The sequence below is a fragment of the Vulpes lagopus genome, chromosome 23 (genome assembly GCF_018345385.1).
Source record: "Vulpes lagopus strain Blue_001 chromosome 23, ASM1834538v1, whole genome shotgun sequence".
NCBI classification, from domain to species: domain Eukaryota; kingdom Metazoa; phylum Chordata; class Mammalia; order Carnivora; family Canidae; genus Vulpes; species Vulpes lagopus.
Window position 1 is genome coordinate 29,310,845 of NC_054846.1, and position 25,948 is coordinate 29,336,792.

The following is a 25,948-nucleotide window of genomic DNA, read 5'->3' on the forward strand; positions in this document are numbered from 1 at the left end:
GCTCCTTCCATCTGCTAAAGTCTCTGATGGCTCATTCAAGTGTCCCAGTGGGGGTTCCTTCCCCTCCTCCCCCAATGATAAAGGCCATTCTAGAATTATAAACTTACAATATAAATCTAGCTTAAGCACAAATAGACATGATTTCTGCCAAGAGAACATGTAGACTGTTGAACACACAGCAACTCCCATCCATGACAAATAAAATTTCATCCTTTTTATAGACATCACCAAGCCAAACTTTATTCATGATTCTCTCCTTGAAACCACAGCAAAGTCTTTGGTGCTGTAGAAATTCTGATCCCTGAACAAAATCCATTTGTATTGGCATTTGAGCCCTACCAATGCCTTAGCATATTTATCCTGTTTTTTTTTTTAAGATTTTATTTATTTATCCGTGAGAGACACAGAGAGAGAGAGAGAGAGAAAGAGAGAGGCAGAGGGAGAAGCAAGCTCCATGTAGGGAGCCTGATGTGGAACTCGATCCCGGGACTCCAGGATCATGCCCTGGGCTGAAGGCAGGCACTAAACTGCTGAGCCACCCAGGGATCCCCTATTTATCCTGCTTTTAATGGGATTTCTGTCTTGTGATTATAAACGATTTATTATATGAGTATCCAGTATAGTGTATAATCAGTGCCAACTTACAGTTCATATCACAGCTTAGGGTTGGATTTGTCTGAGGTCCCACTCACCCTTGTCACCAAGTTCTTACTAGTGATTGGAACAATGATGCAGCATTTGCAGAAGGGTGTCTAGTCTGTGGGCTCCTTACCTTATGGTCTGTGCTGTGAAAGTATGAGGGGCCCAGAGTCCTCTGTGAGAATTAGAGAATCCCCATCTCAAGATTCACCTGCAGAGTCCCTTTTACCATATAAGGTAATAGGCTCCAGCGATTGAGACACAATATCTTCTGGTGGGGCCATTATTCAGACTATCACAGACCTGTATCTATAGAGGTCCTGTTAATAGAGGATATTATACAAAGTGAAATGAGTCAATTGGAGAAAGATAATCATCATATGATCTTACTCATGTGAATTTAAGAAACAAAACAGAGGATTATAGGGGAAGAGAGGAAAAAATAAAACAAGACAAAATCAGAAAAGGAGACAAATCATAAGAGACTCTTAATCATAGGAAACAAACTGAGGGTTGTTGGAGGGGTAGGGGTGGGGGGAATGGGGTATCTGGGTGATGGGCATTAAGGAGGGCAGGTGATGTCATGAGCACTGGGTGTTACATAAGTCTGATGAATCACTGACCTCTACCTCTGAAACCAATAATACATTATATGTTAATTAATTGAATTTAAGTAAAATTTTTTAAAAATTAAAATAAAAAAAAGAGCTAAAGGAAGAGTAAGGTCAGGGGCTGCTGGAACACAGAAGTAAGTGATCTATCCCAGCTTTGCAGGTTGGAGGGGACTTCCTGGAGGAAGTGACTTTTAAACTGGAGTTGCAGGGATGAACCCATGTGGTCAGTTTTCAATAAGTATTTGGGGAATGAATAAGATCATTAAACATGCTAGTAGCTTTAAGGAAAAACATAATATAGGGGTCCCGCTGCTGCTCAAAAGGAACAAGCTTGGCATTACATCATTTTCTTGTCCCATATTGTAACTGCTGGAAATACAACAATGCTGCATACAGCCCACACTATTTATTTATTTATTTATTTATTTATTTATTTATTTATTTATTATTTTTTTTTCAACCCACACAATTTAATGAAAATTTTGGAACATAAATCCTGGCTCTCTCTGTGGTGCACTGGTTATGATTTTGTCACGTGGGATCCATGCCTCCCTCTCACTGTGGTACATCTCTAACTCTGCCACTTACTAACGAAGTGACCTTGGTGAATGTACCTAAACTCAGTGTCTCAGGTTTTTATATGTAAAGTGAAGTGATACATGTACCTCCAGCACATGATTGTTATGGGAATTAACATAATCAGATGATGTGCATAAAGTGTTTGGAACACTGCTTGACACAGAGTTTATTTATGAGCTGATATTATCAGTCCCCTGGTTTTCCCCTCAGGAAACCTCTCTTCCCCGCCTTCAGCCTCTGTGTTTCAGAGAGAGCTGCTTCCCCTTGACCTCTGCTTGCAGTCTGGCACCGGAGCCCTGCCTGAGTCGGATTGGCTGGCCCAATCTCTCCAGGGGGTAACAACTGACTTGCTTCTGATTAACTGCCCCTACTTAGTAAATCAAAGCTCATTTTATAATTTAACTGATCCACTTTATAAAAGAAAACACTTCCATAATACATAAATTCAGGATTGATGTGTGAAAGCTGCGTGCTCTGCTCTAAAGTGACAGGAGCAGAGCCAGTATTTCGGATCCAGCTCTGTCCGTCCTGCTGAGTTCCACTCCTCAGCACTACAGTTTCCAGATGTTGAATCCTTAGCCTGCTGTCATCTTCCCCCTCATTCTTTTTGTCCTTGTGGATGTCTACCGATTTTATTATTTCACAGTGATGTTATTGGGGTTTCAGAAGGGAGAAGCGTTCGATACCCTTTACTTAACCATAAAGTTTGCGAGCAATTAAAAGAATTTTGCTGAAAAATGGACAGGCAGCTTCACCCAGGGCAGCTCATCTTTTACAAGCCCCTGAACTACACCAATTTAGGTAGAAGTTACATCTACAAACCCCCGATAACTATTTTTTCAGGAAGTGTGAGTGCTCAGAAACCTTCACACTTCAGGGTGAAATGTCTTGTCTTTAAAAGAAATAATAAATCACAGAGTAAGAATTAATCCCTGTGCTTTGTTCCCCAAGAAGGATCTTGGCTCTGCAGCCTATAGTTTTGCAAATGAAACCTGCTTTGGCTCTCCTTGCTTTATACCCACTCCCTCCCTGCTCCGTGTAGTGCAGGGACTGTCCTCGGGCTCCCAAATGGATGCCAGCTCTTTGTCAGGATTGATGGCCTGTTCCCATAGAGTCTTGGTTTATTTTTTGGCTTTGCTTTTTAACCATTGTCTTTCTTCACTCTCTCCTGTGTGATCAACCGTGGAGTCAGGCTAAACTGTCATCTGCCTCTTGCCCAGTTCTCCCTCCTGTATCAACTGCCACCATGACCACAGAACAAAACCAAGGAGACAGGAGGACAAAATTCAGTCATCTGAAAATGCCCATTCAGGAAGTCCCAGTTGCTGACTCGTAGACCTTGCAGTAGTACATCTTGACATCGTAGGGGTCAGGATGAGCTGCCCACTCAAATAATTTTTTGTACATTTCTCCAGACATAACACCAAGTCCCCCTGGAAACCACTTACAAGCATAAAATTGAACAAGCAAAACTCCCCTCCTCCCATAGTCTTTTGTTTCAGGTACCAGTACCACCCTGAAAACTAATAACGGAGGCTGACAGCACATATACCAGCTAGATCCTGTATTTCCCTGTAAACTAACCCCCTCCCCCCAACCCCACGCTTGGGGGTTTGGGTGGCTCAGTCCTTGAGCATCTGACTCTTGATTTTTGGCTCAGGTCATGTTCTCAGGGTGGTGAGATTGAGGTGGTGCTGGGTGCTCAGCAGGGAGTTTGCTTGGGATTCTTGTCCCCTCTCTCTTAGCCTTTGCTCCTCCTCCCTTCCCCTGTGCTCTCTCTCTCTCTCTCAAATAAATAAATACATTTTTTATCAATGCATCAATAAATCAATAAATCCCACTTCTGGGATCAATAAATCGCCCCTTCTTCTGGGCGGGCTTGCAATGTTTAAAGGCCATAGCCTGCTGCAGCCTCCTTTGTGCGGCAAAGCAATAAAGCTACGGTACCTCTTTATCCCAAACTCTGTCTTTAGCTCTGAAGCACAGAGGTCGTTTCTTGACCACACTCTCACTTTACGTCTCCCCACCCAAATACCTCATAATAAATTATGATGCCAGGGAAAGATCCAGATTCTGTAGAAACTAAGCTTTTACAATTTGGAGACAGGTGGATTCCTTCCTTAGCAGAGAGAAGGGAAAATTATGAATATAAAATTAAGTCTGGGGGCTCCTGTGTGGCTCAGTCAGTCAAGCATCTGACCCTTGATTTTGGTTCATGTCATGATCTCTGGGTTGTGAGATTGAGCCCCATGTCTGGCTCTACACTAGGAGTGGAGCCTGCTTAAGATTCTCTCCCTTTCACCCTACCCCGCATCACTCTCTCTCTAAAAAAAATAAATAAAAATAAATAAATAAATAAATAAATATGAAGTAGAATAATATTTAAACTGAGAAGAGAAATTATATAGCAAGTTACAAAATTTGAAAAGCTCACAAATGCTTTAAAAATCTAGAAAAATAATATCTTTATTATTTGACAGCTTGATAGATATCTTTAATACCTTTATCTCTGTATTTTTTGGTGACATACCTGTATGCACTTCTTTTTTTTTTTTTTAAGATTTATTTATTTATTTGAGATTGAGGGGTGGGGAGGGGAAGGGGAGAGAGAATCTTCAAGCAGACTTACCACTGAGTGTGGAGCCCCATGACTCATGAGATCATGACCCAAGCCAAAACCAAGAGTCAGACACTCAACTGACTGAGCCATCCAGGCGCCCCTGTTTATACTTCTTTATATGATAATGAATTTGTAATAGCATTTTCTATTGAAAGATAAATCAGTTTTTCCTTAGCATAATTGAATAATTTTTTTTATTATTGTTATATCAGAAAAGGTTTTTCAGCTTTAGAACTGGTTATTGGTAAGTCATGTAGATTTTTTTAATAGTTGTCAAATTTGGGAAACCCTATATCAAATTTCTTTCATATATGAGCTGTAAGATTTCATGCACATTTCAAAGTTTTCTTGCACAGGAACTAAACATAGATACTTTTTGAACTGATGACTCTCATTAACCAGTTTGTCAATGGAAACCCTATTGTGCTGGTGGAATGTGATGTCAGTATTTTAAATTAGATCAACAATAGATTACCAAGCAATATAAAAGCCTACTCTTTACTTCTATTCAAACTGTATTTCTTCCTCTTAATGAATTTTTACTTTGGGTATAATTTGAAACAATGTATTATTTTGATTTACAATGTGCTTCTCAATGTCAGAATGGTTTCTCTTGATTTTATTGCTTATTTATGACGCCCCTTCTGTTCCCATTCCTAACCCCATTCTATAACATGAAAAGCCTCTCACAAACATCTGTGGACATTCTGGTCCACATATTGAAGATTATCCATAACCTCCAGTAATCAGCCATGACTGGCCATCTCTTGGGCCTAGAGGTATGCATTCCTATAGCATGGTCCACTCTCAGAAGGATGGACTGAGGGGAGAGGCCCATGTAGATCCTGGAAACAGGCTCAGGGCCATTTGGGCAGGGAATTCTAGGGTCCTAGGTACTCAAAATATGGGCAAGAGTGGGAGGGCATACATTCTGGGTATGCATATCCTTTTGACCTTGCAGACTTCTCTTCTTTAGAGGAGGGGTACAGCAAGAGGAGAGCCTCTAAAGTGTGAGGCCCAGGACAAGAGCCCCTGTTCCTCAGGTCCAAGGGTAGGGCTGATACCCACCTCAATTTTCCTTTAACCAGATCTTCAAAATATCCACACCCTCTCCAATTCCACCCTGGAACAGGAAGCATGATACAAATTTTACTAAAAAACAAGAGTATATCAAACACATTCCTAGGACTCTTCTAGGGCCTTGGAAGGTACCTGTACAAGTGAGGGATTGCCTTAGTGTCACAATAAGCTGCCTCCGGATAATGTGCAGCAATCATCTGGCAACCTGGCACATTGAATGGGCACCAATCTCAAAGTTCAACCACAGATTGTCCTCCAAATTTTTGTCCTCATTTGGAATCAAAGTTTTAAGGTAATCCCTATGGTGATCCTGGGCATGCATTCTCAGAACCATGCCTTGCCTTTGATTTGTTCCGTGTCAGTAAGGCAGCACCAGCCTGCAGGAGGTCAAGGGGGTGAGGGAGAAGCCAGTATAATTCTTTCCTTCCCTTTCTGCCTGGGGCTTCTCTCTGCCTCTAACTCTCACTGGGCAGACCTCTGTGCCTCATGGTTCCAGCTTTTCCTGGGTGACCCTGGGTGACTCTGGGCTCTGGTAATACCACCTCCTCCTTTAGTCCCTTTAGCTCAGTGTTTCTCACCAGGAACCTTTCTGTCTATCCCTCCTCTCTGTTCCTCCCTCCCCACAACTCAAGGGACATTTAGCGATGTTGGGAAACCTTTTTGGTGGTTACAACTTGCGTGGGTGATGCTTCTAGCATCTAGTGGATATAACGGCTGGAGAGAAAGGCTAAACATCCTATGAAGCACAGGACAGCTCTCCACAACAGGATTATCTACCCCAAAAGGTCACTAGTGCCCAGACTGAGAAAACTGCTCCTGCCTAAGATAGTAGTGGCTCCTTTGGTTGTTGTCCTATTTGGTGTTAAGCTCTTCTGTCACGTGTGATCAGTTCCCTGTATTGAATTCCCACTATGTAAACAGCCAAAGTGCCTTGTTTTCTTGGTTAAATTGAGTAATGCCTCCCCAAAGAATGAGCTTCTTTTCTTTTTTTCTTCCCTATTCAAATCAGTCAATGATAATTTCTCTGCCACCTTCCCATGGAGCCTGGAAATTTGCATCTCCCCATATGTATTAGTCAAAGTTCTTCAGAGAAACAGAAAAAATAGGATATATATGTAAAGATATATATAACAGATTTATTGTTGGAATTGGTTCATGCAATTATGGAGCCTGAGAATTCCCCCCAATCTGCTGTCTGTGCACTGGAGAACCAACAAAGCCAGTGGTCTGAGTTCAAAGGCCCATGAGCCAGAAACATCAAGGTCTGAGGATCGGAGAAGATGGATGTCCCAGTTTAAGTAAAGAGCAAATTTGCCCTTCCTCTGACTTTTTGTTTTACTTAGGCCCTCAACAGATTGGATGATGCCTGCCTGCTTTGGTGATGGGTTTACTCACTCTACAGATTCAGGTACTAATCTCTTCCAGAAGCACCAGAAGACATATCCAGAAATAATGTTTTGCCAGCTATCTGGGAATACCCTAGCTCAGTCAAGTTGACACAAACTTTTTCTTTTTTTTTTTTTTTTTTAAGATTTATTTGGAAGAGAGAGAGCAAGCAGTGGAGAGGGTAGAGGTAGAGGAAAAGAGAGAATCTTAAGCAGACTCTCCACTGAGTGGGGAGCCTGACATTGGGGTCCATCCCAGAATCCTAAGATCATGACCTGAGCAGAAATCAAGAGTCATCTGCTTAAACTGACTGAGCCACCCAGGTGCCTCAAGTTGACACAAACTTAACCATCACACCATCTCACTGTTTCAGTCCAGACCTTTACAGTTTTTATAAATAACTTTTTATTTTTTATTTAAAGATTTTATTTTTAAGTAATCTCTATACCCAACATGGGCTTGAGCTCATAACCTCAAGATCAAGAATTGCATTCTGCACCAATTGTACCAGCCAGGTACCCCCATAACTTTTCAATTAATACACTATTTTATTTAATAATGAGACTCATCCAAGTTTATAAAATGAGCAAAAGAAAATGTTTAAGTTTCTTTTACTGAATAAAAATATAGCATTCAAATTAATATAATCAGTTTCCACCCTTCAGAATACGTTATTATAAAAATGCACTCAGTTAATTTAATATCACTATAAATACAAAATGTAGATTAATTTAAACCTGATTAAAGGAAGTCTTTGGAGATTCTTTTCAATTCCCTGTTAGGCAAAACTGAGGAAAGTGCTCTTTGTCCACCCCCCCCCCCCCCCCCCCTCCCCGTATTTTCTCATTTTTAGTATCAAGAGTTAAGCTTATGGAGTGCTAAAGTGACAAAGCAAACTTGGGCTCTCTCCATATCAGGGGGTGTATTCATTTCCAGGATGGCATAACAAAGTACCCAAAACTGGGTGGCTTAAAACAATAGAAACATTGTCTCACACTTCTGGAGGCCAGCAGTCCTAAATCAAGGTGTCACCAGGGCCACGCTCCCTCTGAAGGCACTAGAGAAGAAACCATTCCAGGCCTCCCCCAGCTTCTGGCAGTCCCAGGCAGTCCTAGGCTTATAGATACTTGCTCAATATTCCATTTTCCCATGGCATTCTCCCTGTGGCTTCACATGGCTTTCCTTTGTGTATGTCTGTCTCTGCATCCAGATTTTTCCTATTTATAAGGACTCCAGTTATATTAGAGTCCTTGGCCACCCTAATGGACTCATTTTAACTTGATTACCTCTATAAAGACCCTCTTTCCAAATAAGGTCCTGTTCTGAGGTATTGGGAGTTAGGACTTCAACATATTGGGGGGTTTAGGGGTGAGGGACACAATTCAGCCCACAATTGGGATTGTTTCTACCTTTTAAGATGATTTTTTGAGCTAGGAGACTTGTATGTGTATTCAGGTTCCAAAGATATACTTTTAACTTTGCTTTTCCCTTAGGAATTGCTAGAACTTCTATTTGAAATACTAAGTCTTTAGGAAATGTGTTCAACAAATACCTAGTAGACATCTACTGTAGATTAGGTATTAGGCCAGGCATTAAGGATGCACAAAACACAGTCCCAACTGTAAAGAAACTCATAGTCTAATGGGAGAGATCAATCGGGAAACAATTCTTTTTTTAAATTTTAAAAAATATTTATTTGAGAGAGAGAATGCACACAGGGAGTGGAGGGGGAGAGGAGGGGCAAAGGGAGAGGGAGAAGCAGACTTCCCTCTGAGCAGGAGCCCAATCAGGGGGGTGGGGCTAGACTGAGCCACCCAGGTAGACAATCAGGGCAAACAATTCTTTTTTTTTTTTAATTTTATTTATTTATGATAGTCACAGAGAGAGAGAGAGAGAGAGAGGCAGAGACATAGACAGAGAGAAAGAGAGAGAGAGAGAGTGGCAGAGACATAGAGGGAGAAGCAGGCTCCATGCATCGGGAGCCCGATGTGGGATTCGATCCTGGGTCTCCAGGATCACGCCCTGGGCCAAAGGCAGGCACCAAACCACTGCGCCACCCAGGGATCCCAGGGGAAACAATTCTAACGCCACCTGAGGAATGCTGTATTAGAGATCCAAGCAGGGGATTTGTGAGATACTAGACAAGAACTCAAACAACATGGTCTGGAGGGAGAATCAGGGCTGGGTCAGGATGGGTGCAGCATCCCTCAGGAGAAGGGCAGGGCAGCCCAGGTCTGAGAAACTGCATAGATCTGAAGAGCAGCGTTGCTAAGAGAGGCAGGCCCAGCCTCTGGTTGCTGCTCAGAAGTGGCTCAGGCAAAAAAGTGGGGGATGAGAGCAGATGGAGACCACGCTGGGAAGAAGTAGGCCAATATGCCCTGCTAAGGAGTTGGTGGTGAGCCACTGGATTTTGTAATCAAGGGAGCAACCTTATCAGATCTGTTTTAGAAAGAGATCATTCTGGGAACCCTGCTGCTGTAAAGGGTAGAGATTTTTTTCTTCTTCTAAATGTAAACTCATTTCCTTGTCCTCATTTTACTAATCTCTCACAGCTCTTACCAGAGCTGATGGCTTTCTTCTTTTTGAAATATTTTTCTCCTTTGCTCTCTCTCACCTTGACTCTTCTCATTCCCCTCCAGGGTCATGGTTTCTCTTCTTGGCTGACTCTTCCTTTGTGAGTTTCAAGGCTCATGCAGGACAGCCTCAAGTTTGGGGCTTTCCCCATTCTTTCCTCTTATTTCCTGTCTTTCCTGATGATTTCATCTAGTCCCATGATTTGCAATTTGTATCCCAGCCCTGGCCTCTCCCTTGAGACGCAGACTTGTTCATCTGACAGTTTAATCCACTGCCACCTGTTCCCTATAGGCACCTCCAACTCAGTGTCTTAGACCTATTTCTTTCCAAGGCTTCTCCATCTCAGTAAAGGGTCCCACATTTGCCCAAATAGTTGGTCAAACCCCAGAGTCAAGATTTATTTTTAATTCTTCCCTTTCCCTCCTCTCCCACATCTAAATTTATCCCAGGGGCTTCCTGGTCCTACCACCAAAACATATATCTGATCCATCCATCTCTCCCCATCTCTACTACCACTGCCTCAGGCTACATCCCCATTGTCTATCATGGACTATTGTAATGATGTCCTAGTTGGTCTCCCTTCATATCCATTTTGTTCTATACCCAGTAATTCTAATTATCTCACTAGAATTTTAACCAGGAATGTCATTGAGCATGGAACTTGACATTCTTTTTTTTTTTTTTTTTTTTAACTTGACATTCTTACTAAGGCTTAGAAGGTCTTTTCAGATCTGTTTCCTGCCTACATCTTTAATTTCACCATTCCAACCACTGGTCTTCCCTCTGTTCCTTGAACATGCCCATCTCTTTCCTACCTCAGGGCCTTTGCCCTTGCTCTTCCTTCTATCTAGAACCTCCTCCCCAAACTTTTTTCTGGTAATCTCTCTTTGCCTTCAGAAGGACTCAGTTCACAAGTCACCTTCTTAGGGAGGCCCTCTTGGTTTATGCTATCCTAAAGGAGGCGCCCACTCATTATCAGATTTTTTGTTGTTGGTTTTCTTGCTTACTTCCATCAGAGCACTTTTCAGAATATAAATGTATACTTGTTCATTTGTTTATATATTTTTTCTTCCTTTTGTCTCCAAACACCACTCCCTCCTTCCCCTAACCCCACAAGTTAGGAGCCCATTTACGATGTTTGTTATACAACGTGATACTTCAGGGAGATTTCTAAATGCCCATATCCACCCAGCTTCTCCAATTCTCCCAGCACTGTACTTCTTTGTTTACATGGTATTATTTTATCTCCCCAACAATCTCATGGAGGCAGATTACTATTTCCATGGTACCAGTGAAGAAACTATCTTAGAGAATGTAGATGACTTGTCCAAGGCCACAAAGTCACTAAGATGTAAGGGAGGAGGATTTGAGTCTGTGTCTGTGTGGTTCTGAAAGCCTCTCTCTAACTTGCTGCTTGCCTCAGTCTCTGGCCCTTAGGGGAGACAGATGGAACGCAGAAGAAGCATACCTTACAATGCTACTTCTTTTCTTGTTTTACTTGACTAACTTTAAACATCATTCCCCTGATATTTTGGTGGATGAACATCGATTAGCCCATCATCTTTTCCTCGGGGAAACTATCTTCTTCCATACCATTGGAGTCCTGCTCAGCCAAATGATGCCAAGGAGACTAACACTGCCCCTCCTTCCCCACCTAGAGAGTACACATATCTGGGCTGGCCAATCAGATTATTCTTTTTTTTTTTTAATTTTTATTTATGATAGTCACAGAGAGAGAGAGAGAGAGGCAGAGACACAGGCAGAGGGAGAAGCAGGCTCCATGCATCGGGATCCCGACGTGGGACTCGATCCCGAGTCTCCAGGATCGCGACCTGGGCCAAAGGCAGGCGCCAAACCGCTGCGCCACCCAGGGATCCCGAATCAGATTATTGATAGGAATGAGCATGTGACCTCTACTAAGCCAATCAGCATCTTCTTGGGACTTTGCTGGAGTTTTAGGGACAGTCGTTCCCCTGGGACCATCATTTATTAGCACCACAGTAGTCAGGAGCTACAAGTGGCCATCTTAGTCACATAGGAAGACGACGCTGGAAGAGGAAGCCAAATAGAAGACAGCAGAGCTGAGATGGATAGAGAGAGACTGAATCAGAGGCCTAAAAACTAGTTTCAGCACTCAACCCTTAATATTTATTTATTTGATTATTTGGTTAACATCTATCTCCTCACTCTGCAATAGTAAGAATTATGTCTGCTTTTGTTTACCAATGTCTCCCCAGTTTGTCTTGTCTCTTTACCAGTGCCAAGACAGTACCTGTTATAGAGTAGGTGGTCCATATGTGTCTGAATGATTGAGAATATTGTTTCTACCAGCAGTGTCTGAGCTCACAGCATAATAATGTCCAAGAGAAATCATTTCTATCTCCAGCTTTTGGAATAAGTTGCATGGGCATGTGAGATTTGATTCAAACTGGAGGAGACTTGGGGCACCTGGGTGGCTCAGTTAGTTGAGCATCCAACTCCTGATTTCAGCTCACGTCATGATCTCCAGGTCCTGCCATTAACTCCTGCTTGTGGTCCTCGCTTGGTGGAGAGTCTGCTTGGGATTCTCTTTCTCTTTCCCTCTACCCCTCCCCCACCTCTCTCTCATAAATGAATAATCTAAAAATAAATACATAAATAAATAAAAATAAGTAAAATTGGAGGAAACTTTAGAGTCATATTTGACCTTATGATGTATAATGGATCCTTCAGAAAAAATTTAGGTTATAATGGGTGCAGATTGAAACTGGGCAGGGATAATGCTTTCTGGCTCCTTTAGAAATGTATGTGATGTCTGAGGCACCATAATTTAAATTGCCTCTAATATGTCCATAAGCACACTGTCAGATCACAGCCTGATTCATCACTCACTTGGAGGCTAAAAATAGAGGATGATACAGAGGTTAACATCACCTAGCAATGAGCATTTTTTCAAAAGGATGATGGACATAAATCAGAGGCAGCATGTCACTCACTCCTATCCAGTGCCACGGGCTGGGTATTGTTTCAGAATGAACTGGACTCTTGCTCTAAAACTGCTATCCCTCAGGAGAGGCAGTTTGAGAGGGTTTCAGGAGATGTGGTAACTGAAAATCTGGCCCAGTTGGCTCCTGCTAAAAATTGTGGACCACGCAGCAGTTCCTGATTGCCAGCTGCTTTCATCTGGTTTCCAGGGGAAACAGTTCAGATACTGGAAGAACTGTAGGAAAGGAAGAAAATTTGGAATTTCTCTTGAATTTTTCTGGAAAAACCTTTGATCTTGCATTGTGTGCAGCTTTCTTCTTAGTAAAATAAAAAATGGTTTATGTTTCCCTCTGGAGGCTGCCAGAACCCAGAGATTCTCAGAGGAGGGACATACAAAAATAAAGGATGCAAATTGTAACAGTGCTAGCAAAGGAAAAGAGAGTGCTGACCTCAGACAGCTCAAATCCAAACAGCAGAATGAATGCAACTTGGCAATTTCTGCTCACTTGGGAGTAGTCAGAGTGCAGGACTAGAATCATGGATGAGGGAAGGAAACGGACACCCGGGGAACATGTAGCTGTGTTCCAGGCACAGTAGTGGCTATCACCTAAATAGATATTATCTGTTACGTATTAGCTGCATACCAACCAAGTAAGTGTGACACAGAATGTGGTGTTACTTTGATAAGTTGATATGAACCTAGTCTTCCTAGGTTGATGTGAACCTTTCTTCCTGGAGAAAATGGACTCTTAGGAAAGTTAAGTAATGCCTAAGGAGTAATTTAATGAGGGAGCATTCATCTCTAAGACTGGCTCCAAAGTCCCAACATCCTTCCTCTTACCACTACATTTTGCTAGTTCTCTGCATCAATGAGACATAAAAATGAGAGAGAGATTTGGTTGCCCAAGCATGACAATGATTCCTGGTCAACTCTAGGTAGGAGTGGGCACCTGCTATGCAGGACAGTGATAAGAATAATTATGGGGCACTTGGGTGGCTCAGTCAGGTAAGTATCGGACTCTGGATTTCAGCTTAGGTCATGATTTCAGGGTCATGGGATCGAGCCCTGTGATGGGCTCCATGCTGGGCGTGGAGTCTGCTTAAGATTCTCTCTCCTTCTCCCTCTGCCCCCTCCCCAGAAGGATAATTACAGTGACATGGAATCTTATTATTTGCTGTTTCAGGGGCAGTATAGTGTAGGGGTGAAGATGTGAGCTTTGAGGCCTCACACAGTTAACATTAGCGTTGCCACCTCTAAACCTTAGATGAGTTACTTAGTCTTTCTGTGCCTCAACTCCTAAACTATCAAATGGAGATAATAATTGTACTTACTTCCAAGGGGTCTCATGCAGATTGCAGGGTAGGATCCATGGAAATCCATGTAAAGTATTTGTAATGTTGCCAGACATGTCGTAGGGTGCTCAGTAAATGTAGTCATTTCGTAACTGTTCTTCGTAGGCTCCCATGGTATTTAAAACAGTTCACGCTTGGAACATTCAGCCCATGGTTCATTGTACGACTTTCTGATAACACGCAGTGGCCAGACTTCTGCTTCTCGACCATAGAAACCTATCCCTCAAGGTCCAGAACCAAGCAGTCTCCTCTCCTGACCAGCCTCTATTTTCCATCAAAATCTCTGCCCACACCCTTCAATTTTTGAACCAGGAGGCTGTGATAGGACCATAGAGGCTTTGAATGTAAACACATCTACTTGTATGATTTATCAGGTAGGTGGTCTTAGACAAATTGCTTACCTCTCTAAGTCTCAGTTTCCACCTCTGTGAGGTGCCTTGGGAATTTCTGTGATGATTCGATATAATGTATTTAAAGTACCTAGATCAGCATCTGGACCATGGTGGCCAATTAATCAATCAATCAATCATGACTTCCTCTAGAAATATCTTAAATAAAATTGATGTGTTTCCAACAGTGTTCCTGTTAAATTGATGATTAAATATTTTGGAAAGCTTTAACTTAGGCAGTTAAAGAGTTAAAAAGTGGTTAAATATGATTTAGGAATATCAACCTGTTATAATGTAGCTCCCTCAAGAAAATCAGGTGCAACATAAGGTTGTCCTTAAAAATGCAAAGAATGGAACCTTTTACAATTTAATTTACTGCCTATGTATATTATCATAACTTTGCTAGGTATAAGCCAAACAAATGATTCTCTAACAGTGGGATTTCTAGGGATCCCTGTAGGCCAGAGGTCAGTGAACTATGGCCTATAGCCAAATACACTCTGCACCCTGTGCTTGTGAATAAGGACTTACTGGAGAATACAGCCATGGCCATTTTTCAGGTATTGCTTGGGGCAATCTTTGTGCTAGAGTGTGGCAGAGATTAACAGTTTCAATGGAGACTGTGTAGTTCACGACCCTCTACAATATCTACTGCCTGTCCATTTGCAGAAAAAGTTTGTCAATCTTTTTTGCAGGCCAAGATGGGGAGGATATATTTGGGTCCCAAACCCTTTTGGCAACAGGCTTCGAATTGTTTGCATAGCCTTTGACATGTATATGTTGTCTCTTACTATATGTCAGTAGGGTCACTGCTCTGTAGTGCCTAGGATATTTCTTATAGGCTTTGAGTATGATTTATGAACAGGTTTAGCTCCACATCACTGTCTCAGAGCAGACCAAATCGTAATAAGTCCCAATAATTTAGTGGCATGATTATGGACATTTGTTTCTTGCTTGTGAAACCATCTGGTGTGTGTATTTCCAGTTGCTAGGTGGCTCCGTTCCGCAGAGTGCTCTGGGACTTGAGCTCTTCCCACCTAGTGGCTCTGCCCTATCAAAAGACCCATTATCCCAACTCAACTAAGTTGTGAGTCTCCAACATCCAATGTCCAGTTGTTGAAAAGGACAGGAGAATGTGAAAGAACATGATATATGTGCCTTCCCAGAAATGGTACACATCACTTCCTGTCATACTCTATGGGCTAGATTTGGGTGGCATGACCACACATGGCAAGGGAGCCTGAGAAGAAATAGATTTTGTCTCTTTCATAGTAGGTAAGGAGGAATTCTCTATGGGTGTCAAGGGTCCTCTGGCCACTCCCTCCTTAGGTCTAGAGCTTTGGCTCTGCCACAGACAGCATCTTGCCAGGGCTTGGCAGCACCTAGCAGGTTATGCGCCCGCACTCTAAAACCCCACTTCCAATTATGCCACCTGATGTTAGTGCTCTAACACCCAAGGTAGCTCCCTCTTCTCTAACTCTTGATTGCCTCTTTTTATAAATGTGGGCAATTAATTTTTCATAAAACACCTGGTTCTTGTAGCCCTAAAAGTGATAACAAAAAAGAGGTAGGTGGGACACCTGCCTGGCTCGTGGTTGAGCCTTCAGCTCAGCGTGTGATCCCAGAGTCATGGGGTTGGGTCCCACATCGGGCTCCCTGCATGGGGCCTGCTTCTTCCTCTGCCTGTCTCTGCCTTTCTCTGTGTGTCTCTCATGAAAAAATAAAATCTTTTTTTAAAAAAGAGGTAGGTATTATTATGATTGTGTTATCCCCATGTTATTATTATTGTTGTCATTATCCCCGTATTACAGATAAACCGAGGTACAGAACAATGAAGTCACTTGTGCAAAGTTAGTCCCAGGGGGCGCTTGAAAAGGGATATTTTAATCCCTTTGCAATCCCTTTCCCTGCATGAGGATTTTATTCTAGAATCTGGCAAGGAGCGTGCAGTGAAATGTTCCCCTTGGTAAATTAGCAATCTTTATTTGTCAGAGATTTTTTTTTTTTTAGATTTGTAGAAACATTCTTTCCTAATTGTTGTTTACTAGTTGACTTTGTCTATGGAGAATTGTTTCTTTTCCCCTGAAGTTTGTACGTTTTTGTGCAGTAAAAATTGCTGGTCTCTTCCTTCATGATTTTTGCCCCCTCTCACTTCTGGGCTTAAAAAATCACCTCCCTTCGAGAATGATGATAAATACTTAATGTTCTTTTCTTATTGCTTTGTACTGTTTGATTTTTTACTTTCACTCTTATCCATTTTGAGTTGTTTTTGTCTGTAGCTGCGGGGAAAAAATGAAGACTCCTTTAGTATTTGGATCAGAATCCACCAAAGTATTTATTTCAAACAGGTGTAAATGGAGGAAGCTAATACCAGTGACTGACCTCCAGGAAATTGATCCCCCACTGACAGTGGTAAGATTCTTTCATACAAAGCTAGTGAGGTTCTAGAGGGTGGGTTACTTATCCCAAGGCAAGTGAGTTTATTTTGCAGCTGTAGTGAGTGCGCCAGCTGCTGCTGGTGCACTAGCCACGTGCCTTCTCCTGGCTTGCACCCCTCACCCCCCAGGTGCTGGGACTTGGGGCTGCTAAACCTTCACAGCTGCCCCCTTCTCCAAAGAATTGCCCTGAGCCCAAAGACAGCCACTGCACCCAGGAAATTACACCCGTTCCTTGGGGTAACCAGCAGCTGGTGACGAACTGACACGGAGGTACAAGAGACTGGCTCCCTTACCATGCTCCTGGGCCTGCGCTGAGATGCAGTGTATGCTGCAGAGCTGCCTGTGGGGTCCTTCTGAAGCTCCTCTCCAGCTGAGACTGCCTCTGCCAGGCTCCTTCTCCTGCCCTGTCCTCCCTTGCTCCCTTCCCCCGAGTGCTACTCCTTTAGTAAACTGTGTACATCCCAATCCCTGTCTCAAGCTCTGCCTCTAGGGAATATGATCAGAGACAGTAAGAAAATCTAATTTTCTCTGACATTCTGATACACATCATTTATAATCTAATACATATAGCAAGCAAGCATGTTTTACAAACTTCATAGACGTTATGGACTCAAGGTTAAAGGTAATATGTATATATTTTTTAAGATTTTACTTTTAAGATTTTTAAGTAATCTCTATACCCAGTGTAAGGCTTGAACTCACAACCCGAAGAGCCAGCCAGGTGGCCCTAAAAGTTATATTTTTGAAAGTTTTAACATGTGTGATAAATTGTTAACTGTATTGGAGAGGTTTTTTTTTTAAGATTTTATTTATTTTTAAAAGATTTTTTAAAATTTATTCATGACAGACACAGGGAGAGGCAGAGGGAGAAGCAGGCTCCCAGCAAAGAGCTTGATGCAGAACTTAATCCCAGGACCACAACCTGAGCCAGAGGCAGATACTCAACACTGAGCCCCCCCCCCCCCCGGGCGTTTGTTTGTTTGTTTATTTAGAATGTGTGTGTGTGAGTGTGGGGAGGGGCAGTGGGAGACAGACAAGTAGACTTCATCACCTACTGCTACAAGGGGCTCGATCCCACGACCCTGAGATCATGACCTGAGTTGAAATCCACAGTCTGAGGCTTAATGGACTGGGCTGCCCAGGTGCCCCTATGTTGGAGAATTTTTTAACCCTCAAACATTGAAACTGTAATGATCAGGATTATGGGCGATTAGATTTTTAACCTAAGATATTTGGCCACCTAGATGGTATTTATTGTTCCTTGTTTTTCTGAGATTTCTGGGGTATAAATATTCTCTAATCCCCTTTCATCATTTTACTGAGAAGAGTAATAGAAATCCAAGATCTTGAATTCTTTGTGTGCTTTTGCCCAAGAGACAAAAGTAAATACTGCCTGTGGGTTACCTACAGTTAGTACCAGTCAAAGCTGAGTCAAACTGTGTCTACAGTGGCGCAACTTGATTTTAGTCTCCAGACTGTACCCTGCCCAGGCTAGAGAATAATACTTCCTTTGCCCTCAGTGGCTGTTTTCCAAGGCAATACCCTTCGGATACCAACATCGCATTTTCTTTTCCTTCCCAAGCTTGGCCTGCAAGGATTTTGTGTATTCTCTAGTTCACGTCTGAAGAAGCAGAGATGCCGTGACTTGCAAACAAGAAGGACTATTTCCATGTTCAGAGTCCCAGGTTCCAAAGGTGCACCTCAGTCTGCTGTGTTTGCCTGTGTGTGGACTCAGCCACTTGTGTCTGTGTCCTTGATCTGCCAAGCAGTGACCCTCCCCTCAGTTCCTTTTGATTCTGTCTCACTCCATGGGTTTATGAAGAATGAACACTGCATGTGCTGTGTTTTGAAAATGAACGTTTAAAAAAAAAAAAAGAAAAGAAAATGAACGTTAATGGGGACCCCTGGGTGGCTCAGTGTTTTGGCACCTGCCTTTGGCCCAGGCGCGATCCTGGAGTCCCGGGATCGAGTCCCACGTCGGGCTCCCGGCATGGGGCCTGCTTCTCTTTCTGCCTGCATCTCTGCCTCTCCCTCTCCCTCTCCTTCTCTCTCTCTCTATCATGAATAAATAAATAAAATCTTAAAAAAAAAAAAAAAGAAATTGAATGTTAACACTCCTGGGCTTGTTTTGGGCTTCTCTCTCTCTACTCAGAGTACCTGGAAGATGGTTCAATATTGATTTATTTGATTCTTTGATTTAGATTGTTTCTTTTCCCCTAAGATCTCAAGGGTACTGTTCAAATATTTTTTTTAAGATTTATTTATTTATTTATTTATTTATTTATTTATTTATTTATTTATGACAGACATAGAGAGAGAGAGAGAGAGAGGCAGAACACAGGAGGAGGGAGAAGCAGGCTCCATGCCAGGAGCCCGACGTGGGACTCGATCCCGGGACTCCAGGATCACGCCCTGGGCCAAAGGCAGGTGCTAAACCGCTGAGCCACCCAGGGATCCCCCTCAAAAATCTTCTTAAGCAGGTGGGGGGTAGAGGCAGGGAGAGCTAAGAGGTCAAAGGGTTAGTTGAAGAGGGGAGGAAGAAGCAAGGCTAGTGATTTTCTTGGGTTGGCTATTGATCTGACCACTTATTTTCCAAGGGCTGTTGCATTTCCCCCAGTTGGGCCTGTCCTCCCTGCCCTTCCTCCAATCCACAGGGCTGTGCAAAGAGAAATGTTTGAAAAAAGCATCAGAGGGGGCTTTAGAGTTGCTTAGACCTGGCTTTGAATCCACCACTTCCTATCTACTGACCTTTGGAAAGTTACTTATATGCTCTTGTATCTTGTGAGGTGTACTATATTATTTGGTCTTTGTTGTAGGTGGATTCACACTAGTTGGACTTTTTCTAAAACCAGTTAGAAAGGAAGTTATCCTAAACTTGCAGACACCCCTGCCCTTAGTTACTTGCCCATTCTGGTTTATGCTGCCAAGACCCAGACTTTTGGAGGCAAAAAAAGAAAAAGGGACATCTGGACATCTCACCCCAGCTGCAAGTCACTTACTGTATCAAAGGCACCTGCCTCAACACTGGCCTCGCAGGGTTGTCAGTAGGGTCAAATGGCCTACTAGGTGATATGGGTGCTATTATACTAGCCTCTCTGTGTTCCATTTGTATAAACGGAGGCACAGAAAAGTTAAATAACTTGTCTAAGATTGCATAGCTAGTAATGGACATGGTTAGGACTGGAGCCCAGGCACAGCTCACAACAGATCCAGATTTATAATAAATACTAAAAATAAAATTATGGAACAGTGTTATTTTTCCCTATATTTAAGGTTAGGTTATTTAGGTAATTTTGCATCCAGGAAATTTTCTTAAAATGAAAGAAAAAAAGATATCTTTTGCTCATGTTTTTTCATTATATTTATCCCAAAATGGTATGATAGGATACATAGTCTTTTATACTTTAAACTGCCCAGCGTGATCAAAACGAGAATCAATTTTGCAAAATTATTTGAGGGCTTCATCAGTTTTCCCAAGAGCCTCTCCTAAGCCTCTGGTACTCAAATAATTTTGTTTTGAGGCACCTGTGCAATTGACTTGATTGTTATTTGCATTGCAAGACACACACAGCAAGAGGAGCTCTGGCAAGATGAGACCTATGAGGACATACACTAGCATTAAGAGGAGAAAGGTTTGTTTGGGTAGGGACTCATTTGAAATTAGTGAATATTTTCATCTTAAGGTGACCTTTGCTTCCCTGTGCAACCTGACAACAGCAGGGACTTAGTGAAATCTGAGCTAATGAGGACCCTCTGGCCTTTCTCAGGCATTAACTATCCTGCCTTCTTTAGAGAATGACCACAGCTTTGTTCATTTGATGAGGATATTTACTGGCGAATTATTGAAGCAGACAGACTCTAAGATGGTTCCCGATGATCCCTGCCTTTTAGTATCCATGCTGTTGTATAATTCTCTGCCCTTGAGTGTGGGTGGGTCCTCTGACTTGCCTTTAACCAAGAGGTGATGGAATGTATGTGATGACGTATACATTAGTATGTCACATGAGATTGCAATGTCCCTCTTAGTGACAGGCCCTCTTCCTTGCTAGCTTTGATGAAGTTGCCACATGGTGAGCTGCCCTCACCAGGGAGAGGGCCACCTGGCAGGAACCAAGGGTAATCTCCACCTGCAGCCAGCAAGAAACGGGCCCTTAGTGCTATAAAGCACAAGGAGCAGATTTCTGCCAACAGTCACGTGAGATTATGTGTGGATTGGATTGTCTCTCAGTCAAACCTTGAGGTAGGGCTGCAGCCCTGGCCAAGAGTGTGATTACGGCTTTCAGGGGAGACCCTGGCATAGAGAACTCAACAAAGCTTTGCATGGACTCCTGACCCACAAAAACTGTGAGATGATAAATGTTTGTTGTTTTTTTTTGTTTTTTAAAATATTGTATTTATTTATTCATGAGAGACACACAGAGAGAGGCAGAGACACAGGCAGAGGGAAAAGTAGGCTCCCTCCAGGGAGCCCTATGTGGGACTCAATCCGAGGACCCCGGAATCACACCCTGAGCCAAAGGCAGATGCTCAACCACTGAGTTGCCCAGGTGCCCATCCAAGTGCCTTTATTAAAGGAAAGGAGGAAGTCATTGGTGTACACTTGTGCTGTTGCAGGGTCATGCTCAAGAGCATCTGGTCCTCCCTTTACTTGAGGGGCTCTGGGTCTGGAAGGTGACTCCAGGTCTGGGAACTGGCTGAAGACTGTGATTCTCCATCATCGTGACTAAAGTCAGTCCTCTGTTCCTCAGGCTTAGATTTTGTTTTTATACAAATTAATGCCAAAAAAAAGTACAAACATTTTAGTGTGTGTATGTTCGCCCTAAAGACCCTAGGATCTATGCGGCACCGTCAGTCATGGCTGAGCCTTTTGTTTGTTTCAAACAACAACCTTCCTGACTCCCTCGGAGGGTTAAGGCTCTCATGTACCCCTTGAGCAAACCATTGTCAATGGAAGCATCTCGCACTATCACCCTTGGCCTACAGAGGGCAACTATTTTTTCAGAATGCTAATACTCTTCTCACCACCGTGTGGGATTTTTTTTTTTTTTTTTTTGTCTTGTTTTCCTCTTTCTGAAGCTGGGTGAATAGATCAAGTATTATATATCCACTCTACTATTCCTTTCTCCTTAAATCTTTGGTTTCCCTTCTCATTAAGGAATGTATGGCATCTGAACTTCATGTGCGTGGGCCACCATGAATGCGCAGTTTCAGACAATCAAGCAAGGCATTGAGACCAGATCTAGTTGTTTCATCTAGCACGTTGATTCCAGGAGTTCTGGTGAAGACAAACGTAATATAAATTTTTGATCTGATGCAAAATTATTCTTTTTTTTAATTTTTATTTATTTATGATAGTCACACACACACACACACACACACACACACACACACACAGAGGGAGGCAGAAACATAGGCATAGAGGGAGAAGCAGGCACCATGCACCGGGAGCCCGACGTGGGATTCAATCCTGGGTCTCCAGGATCGCACCCTGGGCCAAAGGCAGGCGCTAAACTGCTGCGCCACTCAGGGATCCGCAAAATTATTTTCTTCTTGCCAACACTCTCAGAATTCTTCTCTCCCATTACTTTGTGATGCTTTTGGTTATGTAAGCCTTCTCTTCCCAGGTCTGATTTTGATCTCAGGTGTGCTGGAATCTGACTCACTCATGTGTGTCTGGAGTCAGTGAGCAGAGGTGGGTGGGCCACAGAGGACGTCCCCTTGCATGGCCACCACTCAATGAACTTAACTGTTTTTGAACAAGATGGGGCCAACCTCATGGGAATGGGAGGAAAGGCAGGAAGCTCTGTTGAGTTTCAGACAAAGTATCTCCATCCCAGCACACAGGGGAAGAACCACTTTTTCCCAACAAATATCCTGAAAGGCCTGGTGAAACTGAATTCAATCTGTTTTTGTGATTTGTCAGTCTTCAGGATCCATCTCTGCCTCTGATTTCCAGCTTCATTAGCCCTCTGCCTGAGTGACATGGAGACTATTTTAGGGAAGTCACAGAAACTTCTTCATTCACTGATCATGCTTTGAAGCCGAGAATTTAAATCCTAAGCCTGTGATTCTTTGTTTCTTTAAACGTTAGTGTGCCGTTGAATGAAACTTTTCACCTCCTAGCCTTTATCTTCTTCCTTCTGCAATCCGCCAGAGCCTTGCTTTTACCAGGCTCTTCATTCTGTGTGACTACAGAGGGCATTTCTGTCGTTCCACCACCGGGCGCCATGGACTGCTCTGAGCACAACTCATGATATAGTCAGAATGCAAGTTTATTTTGGGGACACCTGGTTGGCTTAGCTAGTAGAGCATGTGATTCTTGATCTCTGGGTTGTGAGTTCAAGCCCCACGTTGGGCGTAGAGATTACTTTAAAAAATGCAATTTTGTATTTGCCTTCCGTTAATTCTTTAAACTTCATTCCGAGGCTGGAGGAGGAGAAGAGGATACTCCTCTACATCTGAATGGGACTTCTGACAGCTTCTAGGGCTCCTCTTTCTCTCCCCGCTTACCTTCACCTCTAACCCTTCTTTCTCCTCCAAGGTTGAAGGTAGGGTAGCAGTGTTAGGGAGAGGGGTAAGTGAGTTCTTGCTTGATCTGGCAGCTCCGTGTTCTCCAGGCCTTGTCGATGATTCAAGCTGGTGATGCCTAGGGGACCTTTCAGATGGCTTGAGCGGATCTTTTGTTAAGGCTCTTCCATAGGAATTTTGGAGGTTCCCTGCAGTCGCCTCTCCTGCAGTTCCCTTGATGCTAGTGGATGGCTCTCTTTTCTGGGTGGTCTCTTTCAACTCTGCTCAGCCCCTGATATCCAGCCATGTGTGCTTAGCCTCTTTTGGCTGGGGTGCAAAGAGGAGAGGTGTTAAAGCAGAGCAAAAGCCTCTTAAAAAAATCTCGGGGCACCTGGGTGGCATTGGTTAAATGCCCAGCTCTTGAGCTCAGTTCAGGTCTCCAGCTCAGGGTTGTGAGTTCAGGCCCTGTATGGGACTCCATGCTGGGTGTGGACCCTACTTAATTTTTTTTTTTTTAAGATCTCCTCAACTATCTTCTCCAAATCCTCTCTTTGACCCCTCTTATATCCTTGGGTTTCATTCAGAACTCCAGGAAATGTGGAACAGGTTCTCCTTCATTCCCATCATAAATCCTGTTACCATCGAGAAGACCAGGGAGCAGGGGCTGGTCTCACTGTAACTGTGGCATTCCAAGATATCTGTGGCTGCATCTATCCACAGTGAGGCAGGAATAGTACCACGCTGCCTTCTATTACAAAGTTTTTGTGACTTTTTTTTTTAATTTTTTGCCACCAGTGTTTTTCCCTGTCTCTCATCCTTACTGTTTTCAAACCCAACCAGGTCACCTACTCAGTCCCAGATTCCCAGTACTTTGGGGTCTCTTTCAGAGACAGAATCCACTCTAGCTAATTTCAGTGGGAATTTCTTACATGATATTAATTAGAATTTCTGTGAAGGCCAAGAAACAAAGCCTGGATGTCACACAGCCAGAAGCAAAGCAGCCAGAAGACTGTCCAACTACACCACAAACGTCCAAACACATTATAAGGGTTCCCTAGCAGAAATCCTGCTGCAGCTACCTGATGGTGCTCAACATCTATAAAGCCAGCACTGACCAGGATCTCATTACCGTCCCTGCAGAAAACCATGTGTCTCCATGTCCATACAACCAGGAGAATAATGTGTTTGGAACCTTTTGCAGATATCCCAAGTCTTGCTTAGTTTGGAGGTTTGCTAGAAGGTAGTCAAATGTCTATATACCCTGGCAGCAAAGGATCTTGAGAAATGTCTTGTCTTTGTTTCTATCTGTGAAAAAGAGAATTTATAATTTAAAGAACAATGAAGAGGGGATCCCTGGGTGGCTCAGTGGTTCAGCGCCTGCCTTTGGCCCAGGATATGATCCTGGAGTTCTGGGATCGAGTCCCGCGTCGGGCTCTCTGCATGGAGCCTGCTTCTCCCTCTGCCCATGTCTCTGTCTCTGTCTCTGTCTGTCTCTCTCTCTGTCTCTCTCTCTCTGTCTATCATGAATAAATAAATAAAATCTAAAAAAAAAAGAACAATGAAGAAAATATCTGGGGCAGTATTTTCTAAAATTCTTTGACACTTATCAAATACTTATTACATTCCAGTTCTTGTGCAGGTAAATAAAATACTTAGCTTTATATTGTTTGTTTTGTCTTGCTTCACTATTAAGTATCATTATGAGGGGAACCTGAGGTGGCTCAGTTGGTTAAGCATCTGACTCTTGGTTTTGGCTCAGGTCATGATCTCGGGGTGGTGAGATCGAGCCCCTCATCAGGCTCTGCGCTCAGTGGGGAGTCTGCTGGAGATTTCTTTCCCTCTTCCTCTGCTCCTCCCCCTGCTCGCCCATGTGTGCTCTCTCTCTCTCTCAAATAAATAAATCTTTAAAGAAATTTTTAAAAACCCTCAGTATCTCATCACTTATAAGAATGGGAAAGAGCTTGGCTAGGCTGATGTACATTCCATGGGTGAATTGATGTGCTGTTATGTTCAGTTGTGTTAATCCCAACCAGGTGGGGGAAGTGTGTCATTTCACAATTGGGTCAAGCACATCATGCAGAGCTAAAAGTAAGCTTTTAAAAATGCCAGTCCTCTTCTTTCCCAAATGAGCTTGAGGAAAATTGGCAAGATTTCTGTACCTATCTACCCAAAGATACCAATTTTATAAAGGTAGCTTTCAGACCTATAGCCCTGGAGGCTTTCTGTTGCTCCATTCTACTTGTGGAGTTAATAGGAAAATCTCAGCATGCTAAATTTTAAGCTATTTCTTTTAGTAGATGACATGTCATAAATATCTTGTTGTAGAGAAGACTTTGAAGGAAAGTCCCGTCGGGAATTCCGTTTTAGTTTTCCTAGGTTATCTTATTCCTTCACCTTTTAACTTTTTAAAGTAAATCTGATACAACAAACCTGAATTTTCTCAGATTTTCCTGGGTGGTGGGTTGAAATGTGTCATGGTAATGGTGATAACCCCAATTTTGCTGACTTTGTGTTACACCTTTATGTTTCAGAGCTTTGTCCCCTGCCCTCTTTTGGGTCTAACTCCATTCTTTTCAAGGGTCCTCGGGGGGTGTACTGCAAACAAGTCTGTCCACTAGTTACTGTGGGGTGTTCATGATACCTTCTTCCCCCACCCTGACCACCTTTCCCACTGATACCTGCTGCCCACTGAGCCATTGGAGGATGGTGCATCTGTACCCCCCATGCTCCTGGTGTCCATGGGGGTAATGCTGGAGGTGTGCCACAAATGCCATCTTTTAGCAGCTCCCAGACAGCCAGCCCTTG